We start from the raw sequence: 14,486 nt of genomic DNA on the forward strand, positions 1-14,486 counted from the left end.
TTATCGGGTCGCTCGTTATTTTTGAGAGAGAGAGTGTGAGAGAGAGACCGTTGAACACACACACACACACACACACACACACACACACACACACACACACACACAAAATGCACGAAATAACGCGCTCTATGTGCAAACTCCTCGGCGCGCCTTGGATATGAGGCTTATGAGCGCCTTGGAGTTGGAGCGCAATGGAAATGAGCATGCTCAGAAAGACCAGAATGAATTTACATCCGAAGCAGTGTATACATGAGTCCAATTTTCTTTCAATCGCATTGAACATCGGAGTAATCCGGCCAGTGACATCGGAATGGTTTTTAGATCGGATCGAGCGTTTTCATTCGGATGTAAGTTTTTGTAGGTGTTTACATAACAACGTTTAATAGGATTGAACTTCTATTCGGAATGAAAAGGGGATTTAACTGCTCATGTAAACGTAGCCACTCCATGTGGCCGTTGGAGTGAAACAGTCCTCCGAATTCAAGTCCCACACATGTTTGTTGTCCTGCTGCGGTGGCTTTTGAGTAAGCACCGGATCCCTACCACAATTGACTGATAGATTGAATATTTTACTAGACGGAAAAGCACGGGATACAGTCATACATTTAAAATGGATAACACAAAATAGTCCTGGGGACTTGTTTCCATCGTGGCCCTATTACAGTATATATTAAATTCATCAACATAGGTGGGTGGTACCAGATTGTCGCCAGATTGTACCAGATTGTCGCTCCCTCTAGCATGTCGGTGTAGCTCAGTTTCTTTTTAGGTTAGTCAGATATGAGGGGATTATGGGCAGAGCCCATGTGACTATCTTGAAAAAAGATAGTCAAATATGAATTGCTTAACCCTGTCTTCTATCCTGACCCATCCTAGACTAGCAACGTGTATTAGAAATAGGTGGGCCCCAGGCTGAGAAGTATATTGAATCAATTTGTTTTGGGAGGTTTGAAGCTTTGAAGTCTTTAGTACGGTAATCTCTTAAGAACAGATTCCGAGCTGCGCTACTGAATCTGTTCAGCAGGGGCAAAATTCAAAGGAAACAGCAGAGCCCCCGCCCCTCTTTCCCAGAGGAGCATAGTCAAAGTGGCATTGAATGAGGGCTCTGGCAAGAGTCCTGAGAGCACTTTTGTTGACAAAAAGAGGAAATTCTGCCCAAAAATGTACTTTTACCTGTCAGTTTGTTGTCAAGAATACAGTGCAAATACAGTAGATAACCTCTTCTTTGCTTGAGATTACTATTATTATCATCAACTCTGACCTTGGAATCATTTGCATTTACCTTTCAATGTGGCTTTTCTAGTCCTTTCTTATGTTGCTGTCCGTTTGATTGCAGATCTAAGTATATTTTTCAGCTCTACCCCATAAGGGGGAGTTTGAGTATAGCTTCTAATCTATATAGTAGATGATAAGGTTCACATCTTAAAAATCTAAACCTGTTCCCTTAAAAATGTGCTGACATGTTGTACGAGAGATTGGGAGAGTAGAGGGAGTGATATCTGATCTAACATCTAACCTCCAAGGCAGTCTGCAGTTTGATTAAAGCTGACAGTTCAAACAACTTCACACAAAGCCAGACAGACAGTTTTATGATTTTCACCCATTCACTTTTATTTCACTTCCTGTTATTATGTTTGCATTCCTGGTATTATGGTGTACGTCATTTCATTTAGCAAATGTGTTGCGTCAAATGTGTTGCGTCAGTTGACAAAAGTGTTGATGAATATGAATCTAATGGAAAAAATATGCATACAATTAGTAATAATTAGTAACAGAAATAATGTCAGAAATAAAGTTAAAGTAATAAAGTAAAAAATGATATTATGGACAAAGTGTATAAATCATACTTACTTTCAACTTCAAATGTATTATCATTTTAGCCTCTGGCACAAGCATGCGCTTTGAAGCCTGGCTCATTGAGTGCGCCTTTATCATGACTGAAGGGCTACAGTACGTTCACATTTTCTATACCAGAGCGTTCCAAACATTGTCATTGGGGATGAGGCCCAGACATTTTCCATATAACCCAGACAATTATTTTGCAGGCTATTATGTGGACATTTATTATGTTTTTATGCCACTAACCTATTTACCTATAATATTGTATTCAACCTCCATTGAACCTTCTCTTACATCGGGGGGATGTCTGCTATGGTGCAGCCAGGCAACAATCAGGGTATTGTTTTCACTTTTCATCTTGCATTGCCTGGATTTGGAAGGAATTTAAGATTTCTTTGGAATTAAAGCTGCAATATGTAACTCCCTGGATTTGAACACAGGTCTGCTGCTTACACTCGCATGACTGAGAGGTCATTATGACCTATTTTTTTAGACTTTGAAGTTGATTATCTTTGCCCATGAAGCATTCAGAAGGTTCCCATTCCATGACCATCATCATCCATCATCATTCCATCATCTCAGATTTAGTTTCTTTCTGAAACATTTTCTAAATATGAATTTAAGCACATGCTACTTCTGTCACATTGTACTTCAGTCATGCGAATGGATTTTTTTCCCCATTGAACTAATGTCTGCATGTCTACTGTCTGCTTTTTCAGGGGATACATTGTATTAACATACTAGATTGGACAAAACAAATGACATTTTATTCATCTCTTTTTTTTATTTATCTCCAGGGTGTTTTTGAAAGATTTTGTGACCCATTCTTTGGTTGCCAAGCACACATTGATTATTATTTCTTAGCATTCTTTCTTAGTTTCCTCTCTGCATTATTTAAAAAAGAATCTAAAGAAAGTGACCACATTGTGAACACATGCAGTTCTTTATCAGCGGATCTGTGCCTGGTAGAAGCACTTCATTACGGTTGGTGGTATTGAGTGTGGTCAAGAAATACTGAGTGGAAACCTAACAAGGAGCCCCTAAGCACAGTAGTTCCCAAAGTGGGGTCCGGGGACCCCCAGGGGTCCTTGATGGAGTTCCAGACGGGTCCCCAGCTAAATGATAGTTTGGAACCAAATGAACCTGTCTGTAACTCTGAGAGTATACAGAGTGTGGAGAGTGTACAAATGGAACTAGGCCTAGATTTTACAATATAAATTGGGGGTCCCAGAGATATAAATGCCATTAAATGGGGGTCCGTAGACTAATGCATGTCAAACTGAGGGTCCTTGAAATTAAACGGGTTGAGAATCTCTGCTAGAGCCGTAAAAATCTTCTCTTATGGGGGTCCATGGCATTATGGGGGTGAATTTGGGGGTCCTTGACATGAAAAAGTGTGGGAACTACTGCCTTAGCACACAGTCATTTGTGTCTTTGTTCGTGTGTTCCTGCATGTGTACAGTATGTGATTTTGTTTGTGTGTCTGTGCACGCATTGCATGAATGGGTACAATATGTGTCTAAGTTGCATTTATCTAGATTCTACATTGTGTAGGCTATGTGTGAGACATTGTACGGTATGCAAGTGTGTGTGTGTGTGTGTGTGTCAGTCAACACACACACTGTATGTGTGCCCATACAGTGTGTTTAATCATGTGAAAGAGACATGACTGATGCCTTATTTATACTTGCTGAGGCACATTTGGTGTGAACTTAACTCGGCTAGTGTTCTGTGAACTGAACTCGTCTAGTGTTCTGTGAACTGAACTCGTCTAGTGTTCTGTGAACTGAACTCGTCTAGTGTTCTGTGAACTGAACTCGTCTAGTGTTCTGTGCGCGACACCGGCGCACAAGTCCAACTCAGCCGTGAGCGATCCACAGGGAGGCGGCTGTAGATTCACTTTGACTGATGAAGATTGATGTGGAGAGTGAGAGGAGTGTATGGGACAGACTGCAGATTGCTGATGAGATGTTTCACTTTGGTTGAGCATTTTTCCATTCCTCAGGGTGCATTACATACAGAGGAATTCACGCAAGGGTCAGCCACAAACATTGACAGAGCCGATGGGGGGGGGGGGGGGGGGGGGGGTGGCGGGGTGGGCTCAGCAGTCAGCAACCACCTCTTTTCATTAATTCTGTAAATCTAGCTTAACAATCATATTTCTAGCATGTCAGCAACTGTGTGAGGAGTAGATTGATCGAGGCATGGTTACATTTTGAGTCCCAGGTGATATTTTCTGCTCATCACAGGGCGTGCGTGCGTGCGTGTGTGTGTTTGTGTGTGTGTAGGGCCTTAATGTTATTTTGTGAATAGTCAACAGTGAAGTTGGACACTCATGGGACACATTGTCAGAGCGGCTTCCATAATAATTACAGTTGTGAAAATAAAACGGCACACATGCATGCACGCAAGCACACACACACACACACACACACACACACACACACACACACACACACACACACACACACACACACACACACACACACACACACACACACACACACACACACACACACACACACACAAACTCGATGGCAAATAAGTAATTTGAACTAGGTATGAATTGTTGTCACACATCATATTTTATTTGCAGGTTTATTATACAGTACCAGTCATTCATTTTAATAGGACACTGAGTGAGACTGAGAATGAGCAAAGAAGAAAACATGTCTTTGTGTGTTTTTCCACAGTCATTAATCTATAGGTACAGGAGTTAATAAATCGACCCGTAGCCATCGCTAATTCGTTGTTATTAATTCAGAAAATCTATTGCAAAAACCATACTTCCAATATGTCATCAACCCAGGGAAAGTACAACCAAGTCATATTATTTCACTCTGTCCCTGGCCATACTTTTCAATGAATGATCTAGCCTGCTTGCAATTATTGAGAGTTGGAGTAAAAGGCCTAGCTGAGCGTCAACCGGTGGTGACAGATAATCCCCAGGGCTGCTAAATCTTATAGTGTTTGAGTGTTCCTGAACTCCTGCAGTAGAGAGGTTAGTGTGCAGTCAAGCTGTCCTATAGCATTGTGAAATGTAAAATGTATAATTTAAACCGCTTATACTCGAAGCCTCCGCTCCTCCAACACCCATCTTCTCCCCGTCCCCCACACCAACCTCCGCACCACGGGCGACCGGGCCTTCTGCCACACCGCCCTGCATGTCTGTGGAACTCTCTCCCTATGAACCTCAGAGCACCACAGGCCACCGACTCTTTTAACTCTTTTTTCCCCCCCAAGTAATAATCTCGGACTATTTAAAGTCAACGCGTATGCTGGCCCCTGGAACTGGGGTTTATGCTAACAGCTAGCGGTAGAGATAGAGTTTAGAATGGAGTAAAGACCCCCTTTTTTAAGAAAGCATTTCCTTAAACATGTTTTACCTAGTCTTTTAGCGTAGGGTCCCAGGATGTTATTGATCACGCTCCGTTATGATTATGATGTTGCTTACGCTTATTTTATTTTATTTAAAAAAAGAAAATTGCCAGGCTTTGTAGCACTTTGAGATTTGTGAGAATTTAAAGACCTTTATAAATAAAATGCATTATTAAACCCTATATACTGTACATAGTTGGCTGGGGTTATTGGGTCCACTGCTTTGTTCCCTCTACACCAAATATCTTCAGCGAAAACGGTCAATCTACAAGCTAAAATAACACTTTGCAACCGTAAAGTTCGCCCCTTGGGGCACAGGTTGTGGCCTCATGGTGGTGCTATAATAGACCAATGTGAAAAGGGTTACATTTATTATTATGCCTTGGATGGCAATTGGATGATTTGAGGCATTCTTTCCCAAAAATGTGTTTAACAAAAATCCACCTGTTGGTGGCACTATAACAGGCCAATGTGAAAAGGGTGGGATATATTCCTCAGCCTAGTAGGAAAGTCTGTGAAAGATTTCACGTAAATTGCAGATTTGAGGCTTTTTTTTTTCACGGGCCAATCCTGCAAACTTTGAAAGCCAATGTTAGCCAATTACGATGAAATCTGAAATATCGGACAGACCTGTCTTGAACACATGACTATAGAGATAGTGTGTAACGATTCACGATATTTTTGGACAGACTTTTGGTGGTGCTATAACAGGTCGTTCTGGAAATTTTGGGGCAGAAATGTTGGGGCCTTCGGCCTGGTGGAGACAATGATGATGATGTGTCTAAGTTTGTGCATCAGTAGATATTTTATTTACTGAGATAGAAGCGCTGCACCGGCGATGGAGGGAGGAAAGGAGAGAGGATAGAAACAGGAAGTGAGGGAGAGGAAGATGTGGAGGGAAGAATGGGGAAAGTATCAGTTTATGAGAGACTATAGTCTGTATAGTGCATGTGTTAGAATGAGATACACATACAGTAGATATAGTATGTCTGTGTGTTTTTATGTGATGTGTGATTGATCTAATGTAGTAGAAGTCAGGCCCCATCCGTCTCCTGGGAGGGAGAAAGGGGGGTTTCTCATTACGTCACAAGCAGAAATGTGAGGCTACTGCACACTCTCAATGTTACAAAGTATTGCTTTGGTACCATACCATTATATGTGGTATGGTATTATAATATAATGGTAGGGGATGCACATTGCACACATACTGACGCACATACTGTAGGCTACTATATGTGTATGGTCTGTCTGTACACACAAAAGCATGAATGTAACCACACATACTGTACACACACTGGTACATAATAGCATACCGGTAGACATACAAGCAGATTCGCTAGCCATGCACACGCGCACACACACACACACACACACACACACACACACACACACACACACACACACACACACACACACACACACACACTTGAATGCTTTATTTGAGTCCACAAATTATATTAGACATACAGGGAAACAAATACACTACACTTCCACACACACTTACTTACGCCTTGCACGCATGCATACTTCATTGACCCACTTACCAACATAACACTATCTATCTTTTATTATTTTGACCAGAGTCATTTATCAATTAATTAATCAGTCATTGACCTGCTGTTGGTGTGACACGGAACTATATCTTCATCATACTCAGCTTCTGAAAGTAGGTTAACTGGGTCTCATGGTCTTCTCTCACTCGCACAGTGGCTTTAAAATATTTCCCCCTTTTTAGTTTTGTTTATAAAATACTGTGTAAATTGTCGTTACATATAGATAGTATTTTGAACCCGGCTGAGCTTTTAGGGTAAGTTTGAGCTTGTTGACAGCTTATAAATGATTGTGACCCCTACTGTTAAAACCATTGTTTCACGGAAGATGTAAAATAACACGAAAAACAGATGTAATATAACACGAAAAACAGACGCTAATCTTTATCTTCAGTAAACCATGTCATCCATCATGGCTCTTAGATACTTCAAATATTTGAACACCATCAGATGTTGGTCGTATTTTGTTTCCAATAAAGACAGTAAGAAAATATTTGGAAATGCATCCTGGACCTCACAGGGAATTCTTCATTAGAGCCATCCTCCATCCATCCAATGTTGTCTTGCAGAAAGCTTTTATTTCCATATTTCGACTTATGTTTTTTTTTTTTTAGTTCAGGTTTTATATTATTTACCATTCTCTGCCTATCGGATTGCAACTCGGACGGGGCTGAGTCGGCTCTACCGAACTTCACAACCCTCAGCGAGGTGACTCGCTCGGCTGGCGCCTCGCTCGCCGGTGCTTCACGTGGCTCAAGTTTGGTAGAGACGGCGCCCCTCCGTCATTGTCTACGGGGAGGTATTTCAGTGTCATTTGAATGGACTTTTGGCTCTATTATCTACAGAATGGCAATTTCGTTCATATATACTATTATTCATAAGGGCCATGTTACACTTCATCACTTACTGTAGCAGTAAAGATATGAACACAAGTAGCCTGTAGGTGTTAATGGCGTTATGATATCTATAATAAGGTCTCATTAGCCAGTTCAACGGGGGAAAGCACATGCTGAAAACTTTAAAATTCTAACTATTAGGTCAAGTGTTATATGCTTTATACTGAAAATTCTAACTCTTGGGTCAAGTATGCATTCACCAAAACAGCATCCTTTCTCCAGAAGCGTATCCCCATAGACTGTGGGAGGAAGCAGACCTCTTCTAGTATTTCATTTCTCAGTATATGTTGGCTCCGCCGTTGCACTATGTTGATACTGTTAGAACAATTAACTGATACAGTCCATGTTTCCTGTGTGCTACAGAAAGAGGTTTAGCCTGTCATCGGCTTCTTCTGAATCTTCAGATTACCATTTGTATCAATGATGAATCACACTATAGAGTAGAGCATTGTATAATGCTGTCTAACCTCCTAATTGTGATCCGCTGACAAAATTAATCTTCAGAGCCACAGGGTTTAATTCCCCTGAGCCTTAAATACAATCTTATGTTGCAATTCTTATTCAAGCTCACAATGTTGTCTCAGATCGGATACAAGATAATAGCCTTCATGATTATAGCCTACAGGACATGCCATAAAAGAACACAAATACAATTAAAACATCGATCATAATCCCAAAGGATGGTTATTTTCCACTACTGCTGGTCATGTACTGTGTATAACTTTTAACTTGTTTCCTGGGTCATTAAGCACCTGTGGGAGGCAATATCAGGTATCAATTACAGCAGAAGAAGAAAACGTCGGACTAAATTAATTTGTTAAAGATATTCTCGATTTTCCTGCTGCCAGGTTTTCTGATCTCCCCTCGATTCATAAATGTAATGTCTAGTGGTAGTACAGTAACCTATCCTTTATCTTCTGCCATGAAAAACATTTACATAAATGCATAATTCCTACCAAATCAGACCTGCTATCTACTGCTATAGCCATTAATGAACAATGACACCAGCACATTGGTCTAAATTCACCCATTTAGACCTGAGGCCGATTCAAAAAATAAATCTTTCTATGTCAGTGGTGCTCAAACTTTTTCATGTCAAGGACCACCAAAATGATCTGTATTTGGCCGCGGACCCCCATCTGAAAATATGTTTTTCATGCAGGGACCCCCCCCAGAACTCCAGACTTGAGTTAAAAACATTCACACTGAAAGAATATATATATATTCAAAGATTTGCGACACATTTTTAAGATTTAAAAAAAATAGCAGATCTACAAGCTCTTAGCGCGGCACCGAGTGCCGCACTATGAGCTTGTAGATCTGCTATTTTTGAATGGGTTAACCACTTAACTGTGTAACTTTCCTCTTCTACCATGGATTTTAACCCGGTTTCCTCCCTTTCCTTGTGGGCCATCTTGCAGTGACAAAGAAACACAAGACATTTTACTATACAACATATACTGTAACCACAAAAGCCACAACGTTTCTGTGTGGATACTGTCTCCCAAGAATGCAGCATCATTGCAACATACAGATTCATATTAATTATAATGAAAAGGCACATGTGGTGGTGGCTGTAATCTGAATGCCCTGCATAATGATCCCTGTAACAAGTCACTTGCAACTTGTATTTTCAGAGTTGAAACCTTTTGTGGTATATATAAAAGAACAAACCAATCTAACCCAATCATGTACAGTATATTCTTCCTCAAATGCTATCAAATGAAACCGAATACAATCAACTCTGGCAGCAACGCAATTACTGTAGTCTGTAGAGATACAACCGCAAAACTGAAGCATTCCTTGTGGCATTTCAAAAAAATTATGCAATTGTGCACTCATGAGAATGAACAGCAACCACTGGAATCATTACGTTTGGGAACTCTAACTCTGCATAAACTATGTTTTTTTTTCATCTAGTCTCTAACATCACATTTTTATAATGAGTCAGATCAAGTTCTAAGTGAAATCTAACTGTTATTGAAGTAGAGTGAATGAAGTCTTATAATTAGTATGGTCAAAGTAAATGATAGGACTGACATGTACTGTACATATATGTCACTTTATCAGGCAGATGGAGCTGTAATCAAAGCTGCCAGTCTGTGGTTTTGCCTCCGTATCATTGATTTGAAATGTACAGTATATGACAATGAAGATGAGTTCAAGACATAACAGCACTGTCCCTCTCTGCGGGCTGTATATGTCTGCCAAATGAATGTGGTCCATCGCTCCTCAATCCGTTCTAGATATATATATATATATAGCTTCTGATCTTCGGATCTGGAAAATATCTGAGGGCGGAGCTTACTGGTCAAAGTCACAGATGTGTTCCCCGTGAGTCAAGGAACATGTGGAAACAAGTGCCATGACTTTTGGCCAAATGAGGCATGAGTTATGCCTTTTCAAATGTTTCATTTAAAAGGATTGCCATAGTCCCCCCCCCTTTGGCCAATTGCAGTGAGACTGGTTTCACTGCTATTTGGCATGACCCTCTACCATACTGTAAAGTTTCATAAGCATATGACGCTGCATGTATGTATTAGTGGCAGAAGAAGAACTTTCACAAAACAGTAATTTTCATTTTCTCATAAAAACGTGCATTTTGTGCATTTTGATGAAAGATCCTGGGAGGAGATAGATTTTAACTGTTTTTCATATAATTCAAAATGGCGGGTGATCGAAAGGTCAGCGGTCAAAAGTCAGAACATGAAAGTTGTTTGGCATGAGGAGACGCATATGGGTATCAAAGTTTTATTTCTGACGGTCAAATGGTTTATGAGCTATGTCATGCTATGTACTATAGCGCCACCATTTTGGCCAATCGTTGTGGACGTGTCCTCACCGTTTGGCATAGCCCTCTACCATATTGGAAAGTTTCCCGAAAACCGACCGCACGGTTCAGCCAGAACGGCTTTTTTTGGCAGAAGAAGGAAAAAAACAATAAGGGGACCAAGTCCCTTCAGGACTTCTTGGTCCGCTTTCCGCAGGGTGTTACGATCAAAGTCACCCTTATGTACACTTAAGAGTTACTACTTAAGTGCGAAAATTTGATCTTTTTAGAGTCCTAGCTTAGACTAGAGCACCTCAAAAGGACTGGAGTGCATTGTACCTCTATTTCTTTTTAATATATATATTTTTATCCCACGATTTTGTAACCCATTTTTCACCCCTGTGTCAATCATCTAATGTGATCCTGGGCTCTACACACCCTCCACCAACCTAGTCCCCATATATGGGGGACAAGGGGAGAGCAACGGACTTGAACTCATGCTTCCTTCATGCCTGAGTGTCCAAGTTGCTCCTTTACACCTGACAGGGGGGAGTTTCCCTGGTTGGACGTAGCATGTGGAAGGAACACGTTATTCCAACCAGTTCCTTTCACCTCCATCAGGCGCCCCGGCTGGCCAGGGGGAGGCAGTTTAGTGACCAGGATTGCATTGTACCTCTATTGAACTCGGATGTCATAGACAGTCCGCATGACGTCTGAGATCCGCACGGATGCCATGTCACTAGACGTTCTGTTGCAGTAAATGACAAGTTGCTTATAGCGTAATGAATGATGGTGTAGGCCTATAAACTACTGCAGCCCTGCAGCCCCAGGAACCAAACGGAGTACATTTAGTCTCACCCTGGGACCCAGGCTCATGAACGCACGTGTACAAGTCACTCAGGCTCATTAAAACATAGTAGTGACCAGGGCTCATTAAAACATACTTGCACTGTTTTCATCTGGGGACCAACTAGATTGATTATTTCTTTCTTTCTTTCTTTCTTTCTTTCTTTCTTTCTTTCTTTCTTTCTTTCTTTCTTTCTTTCTTTCTTTCTTTCTTTCTTTCTTTCTTTCTTTCTTTCTTTCTTTCCTCTATAGCTCTTGTATAGTTAGTTCCCTTAAAGCAGTGGTTTTCATGTCAAGGACCCCCAAATTGACACTAATTAGCCCAGGTGCCCCGCTGTGATTCTCAACCCGTTTAATTTCAAGGACACCCAGTTTGACGTGCATTAGTCTATGGACCCCCATTTAATGACATTTCATTTTCAATCTCTGAGACCACAATTTATATTGTAAAATCAATGTTAATTTAACTCTGAGAGTGTACAAATGGAACCAAAATGACCGTCCATTTGGTTCCATTTGTACACTCTCAGAGTTACAGACCCATAAGGGTCCATCTGGTTCCAAACTATCATTTAGCTGATGACTCCCTGGAACTCCCTCAAGGACCCTGGGGGTCCTCGGGACCCCACTTTGGGAACCACTGCCTTAAAGTTAATCTGAACTTGCATAGCGGTAGGCCTACATCAGCTCACTGATGTGCAGACCGCTGTTATTTGCACACTCAGGACGTGAGCTGTCAACAGAAACAGAGATGACGCTCTTTGGGGCCTGTAATTTACTGGCACTCGCCAGTTCCGTCTGGACAAATAAAGGAACTATCAGGGCCGGCTCTCTGACAGATGTTTGTTTGACAAACAGACGGCGGGAACATGTGTTTTCATGAGGTATTGTTGCACGAGTCATCCTTTAGGCATTGTACACAGATGGAGAAGGGGAGAGAAATAATAGAAACAGGCAAGTATTGAGTGGTAGAGAGAGATTTAGAGTTAAAGAGAGATGAATATGTACATGCTGTGCAGTTCATATAATAACAAACATTAACTCTACAATATACACAAATTGAGAGACATTTAAAGAAAAGAGTGCCAGAGAGCGAGCAGAGAGAGAAAGAGGTAACATATTTACTCTGGCGGCATAAACAGCTACAGTAATGAAATAACATGAACGAACACCTGGCCCATCATGGCTGAATATAAATTACAGTCTTCTTTAGAGGAAGTATGGCCATTAGCACAAATACCACAGGTTGTTTACCGACACACTCCTACTTCCTGTTTAGGGAACAGGGGGCTGCGTGCAATTGGTCAGTTTCCAGGGCACCTTGCTTTTGTCAGAGGTAATGACTGTACAGGGAGCAACAACAACAGCCTGTGTGTGTGTGTGTGTGTGTGTGTGTGTGTGTGTGTGTATGTGTGTGTGTGTGTGTGTGTGTGTGTGTGTGTGTGTGTGTGTGTGTGTGTGTGTGTGTGTGTGTGTGTGCATGCAATATAGTTGTAGCAGCTGTGCTTAGTAACTGGCACCTTAGAACTGCTCACCTGAGACTGCCAGTTCAGACTATGTTCTCACTGGTCGTTCAGTTTGATGGCTATATCGTTTACCAAACACATGAACACTATATCCGTACTGTGGGAACATATCTTGGCTGAAGATAAAATATCTACAAGCTCAACACAATGTGTGTGTGTGTGTGTGTGTGTTTGCGCGTGTGTGCATGTGCGCGTGTGCGCACACTTGCAATCCTTAAGCCTATATAGCTCATAGGAAGTGCCCAGAGTGAAACGCAGTGGTCACTAAGCTACTTCCTTCCTGTGGGTGTGGTCATGTTTTTACCAGCAGGAGGTGAAACGGTTGACCAGTGCAGTGACTCAGGCATTGTCCACTGGACGCCTCGCTTCCTATGAGACACTGTGTGTGCGCGTGCGGGCTTGCGTACGTGCGTGTGTTTGTTTTAAACACCTTCTCAGAAATATCTCACTTTCACAGAATATTAACATCTTTTTAGCACTCATGGCTGCAACAGTAATGCATGCAGACACCTGACATAACACACAGAAATGAGATTGTAGCCTTGACCAGCCTTCACATCTCTCTCTCTCTCTCTCCTGATTAATCCTGGGTCCTTGCAGACAGTGTTGTTAGAGGTGTAATGGAATGTGTCAGCCCGTCAGGTGGTAATGGGATGTAATTAGAGGTGTGTTTATGTGCGTACAGTGTAAACTATCCCTGACCGACGGCCCGCTGGCTGAGCACTTCAAGGTGATCATCAGACTCTTTCTTTCTTTCTTTCTTTCTTCCTTTCTTTCTTTCCCATCCTTCCTTCCTTACCTGCTTTCCTGCTGTGTGTTGGTGATGCATGCACTCATGCATCACCAGTGTGATGCTTACTGTATGAGCGTGGATGCATAGTGTTTATTCACATGTAAGTGCATGCATCTGTGGGTACGTGTGTGTGTGTGTGTGTGTGTGTGTGTGTGTGTGTGCATGTGCACGTGTGTGTACACGCGCTCGCACGAGCGTGTGAATGAATGGTTATTCTGTGAGAGGCTTGTCTCCTTTGTGTCAACAGTCTTTCTAAGTGACTAAGGCTAATCACTGAGGTAATTACTGCTAATTAGGCTCGTTAATCATTAGACCTGTCACTCTGTCTCACTGCCTTGTAGCCAGACACTGTGTGTGTGTGTGTGTGTGTGTGTGTGTGTGTGTGTGTGCGTGCGTGTGTGTGTGTGTGTGTGTGTGTGTGTGTGTGTGTGTGTGTGTGTGTGTGTGTGTGTGTGTGTGTGTGTGTGTGTGTGTGTGTGTGTGTGTATGTGTATGTGTATGTGTGTGTGTGTGTGTGTGTGTGTGTGTGTGTGTGTGTGTGTGTGTGTGTGTGTGTGTGCGTGTGCGTGCGTTAATTCAAGTGTACGTGCATCTGTCAGTCACTGCATTGCAGCAGCCCTACAGTATCACAGCATTGCATATTTACAATCATAACACCCACAGGTGGTTACATGTTTGTGTACTGTATGGAACTATTGTATGGTGTCGTTGGTGTCCACCAATAAAGTTTGACCAAATGGGGGAAGGAGCTGACTGTCCGGGGGGTGGTGGTGGGGGTTGCCTGTCCCCTTTTACGTTCGCAGGGGGCGTATCTTTGATACCAAAGATCACAAGACTGGTGAAACAAGTCTTGACTGTCCCTAGCTGTAACATCATGCAGCTCAGAAA

Source organism: Protomyctophum parallelum (genome assembly GCF_964188405.1).
Source record: "Protomyctophum parallelum genome assembly, chromosome: 7".
Taxonomy (NCBI): domain Eukaryota; kingdom Metazoa; phylum Chordata; class Actinopteri; order Myctophiformes; family Myctophidae; genus Protomyctophum; species Protomyctophum parallelum.